This window comes from Salvelinus sp. IW2-2015, linkage group LG32 (assembly GCF_002910315.2).
Source record: "Salvelinus sp. IW2-2015 linkage group LG32, ASM291031v2, whole genome shotgun sequence".
NCBI lineage: Eukaryota > Metazoa > Chordata > Actinopteri > Salmoniformes > Salmonidae > Salvelinus > Salvelinus sp. IW2-2015.
The window spans coordinates 35025776-35028076 of NC_036871.1; the positions used below are offsets into that span (position 1 = coordinate 35025776).

The following is a 2301-nucleotide window of genomic DNA, read 5'->3' on the forward strand; positions in this document are numbered from 1 at the left end:
AGTGGGCAGCACTAGAATAATAATCATGTTATTCTCGTCAGTGATTCAGTCCAGTACTGACAAGCACCACCCCCCTGCTCCCTTCTTTGAGTACCGGAAGGAGAGACTCCCTACTCGGTCCGTGATCATCAGAGATGTATCGTGGCCCTCAGCCTATGCCTCCCCGCTGCAGCTGGTGCGCGTCACATTAAACGTGACGTCACGCGGCGCGGAGCTGTCCTCGCGCTGGTGCTGAAACAAGATGGCTGTGCGCGCGAGAGGAGCGGAGGAGAGCTGAGGGATGCAGAGACAGGGAGAGAGACGGCAAAGTGAGGGGAGCCTTTCAACAGCAAAATAAATAGCCATATCCGTGAAGAACGCACGGATTCCCTTGTAATTATGTCTTCGAATCAATTTTCTGTCCACTATGGCAATATTTAGCTTATGTTTAGACGTACATCTGTAGCCTACGCCGGGAGGTAACTGAGGAGTAGCCAAGCGAAGCAGTGAAGACCCAGCCGGCCGGTAGAGGACAGCCGGGGACGCTCAGCGCTGCTGTCAGAGATGTCCCTGCTCTGTGTCGGAGGTAAGAGGACATCAACATTATTATTACTATTATTATTATTATTATAATACCATTACAGTGTTACATTTCATAGGAATGTATATTTCATTTGATGTGAATGTTCTAWATTGCAGGATAGCAGCATCTATCCATATTCAGTGATTCATTCATCTGTTTTTATTACCTCAGCTGTCACTCACAGTGCTAAATGACCAGTAACCCTATGACCATGGAAGCCTATTATGTTGGAGTAGCTCAAATAGGCATACCGAGATACATAGGAAGACGTAGCCTATAGACAAATATCTCACCTTCTTCACGTGGAAGACGTTTTTCTGATGACAGAGAGCAATGTGTTTTTTCAAGGGTGTCAATCTGCTTTCTATGGTGGGACAAGATCATTTTGCTAAGTGTGCTTGAAATGCAGTAATATTATAACAAAAGTCACAGTTCAGAATAAAGTAACACGAATAGTAGGCTAAAAGCTTATGTATTAAGCTATAAGTAAGTTATCAATTATTCTCATTGACAACAGACTGGAGAGCTACTGTAGACTATGTCTTGTCGTGAACATTTAAACATGTAATGATCAAAATATAAAAATGTAGACACGTGTTTCTGATTAATACTGCAGCTATCTATAGCACCGTTTTCCACAGACATTGTTGCAGCTGTGTGTTGCGTGCCATGCCAGCTCATGCGTGGGCGGTCAGTGTAGCAAGAAAAGGATAGCCCCTGCCGCACTGCTGCCGCGTTGAACGAGCCTCCCTCGGTTGTGAGGGAATCCTAGGGGGGTGTTCGCGTCAGGTCGTGCTGTCTGTAGGCTAAAATGTGACATTTCCCTGTCGTGCCGCGTCACCTCATCACGCCCAGTTCCGAGATAGGCAGCTATGTTGTCATTGTTTCCGCAAAACCTAAATAAGTATTAATCAGATAATGCTTGTAAACGAATTAGCCTAAGCGGCATGGCCCGCTAAGTCACTGCTTATCCATGTAGTCGAGGTTTCATTCGACGTGTTATTAATTTATAAACACACAATACTCAGGATGTCATAGACAACGAGACTTGGTGGAGAGCGCTTTTCATTTTTCTATTACATCACATGCATGCCTTGCATGGTGTGGCTGTTGCTATTTCTGGAGCGAGAGAGAGAAATGTTTGTTTGTTCATCAAACCGGATCTCATCTAGTGTTGCAATACATGCTTGATAGTGCCCAGCAGCAGCAGTGGTAATATTCATATGTGTACGTCGAGGTCCGCAGCACTGCTGGTTTTCATCCTTCCCATCTACTCAGGAGCTGATGATTCAGACCTGAGACAATACCAGATGACTGAGAGAATGCTCTTTCCTATCAGTGACATGAACCATCAGTTAACAACCAGGAAGATGTCCTATCAGTGACATGAACCATCAGGTAACAACCAGGAAGAGAAGAGAAACCAGCAGTGCTGTTCCCTGCTGCAGACCTTGAAGCGGTGAATTCCAATAGCACTGATGTAAGCTACAAGATTCTGTCAGAATAATACTAGCCTTTAATTCATCCTTGGGGGTCTGTTGGTGGCTGGGAATTTCACAGTGACAGTTCAAGTGGAACGGTTCATCCCACTGGGGTCCTCTCTAAAGTCCTCTGGCTGTCTTCATAACTCCACAATAAATAAATCAAAGACAGTTGTCAAACATGGGCCTGTCCAGATAAGGTCGCTGTAGAATCTTGTGGCTACATGCAGCTGTCTTCCCTGCTCAATGTCTGAGTCT

The 2301-nt window shown here is 45.3% G+C and overlaps 1 long non-coding RNA gene across 1 annotated transcript in view; it reads left to right on the forward strand.

Moving 5' to 3' along the window:
* The first annotated feature begins 221 nt into the window (after positions 1-221).
* Positions 222-2301, forward strand: part of LOC111956298 (uncharacterized) — a 20789-nt gene continuing 18709 nt past the window's right edge. The window contains exon 1 of the long non-coding RNA XR_002876245.2: positions 222-565. This is a non-coding gene — a long non-coding RNA (uncharacterized lncRNA). The remainder of the gene's footprint in view (positions 566-2301) is intronic.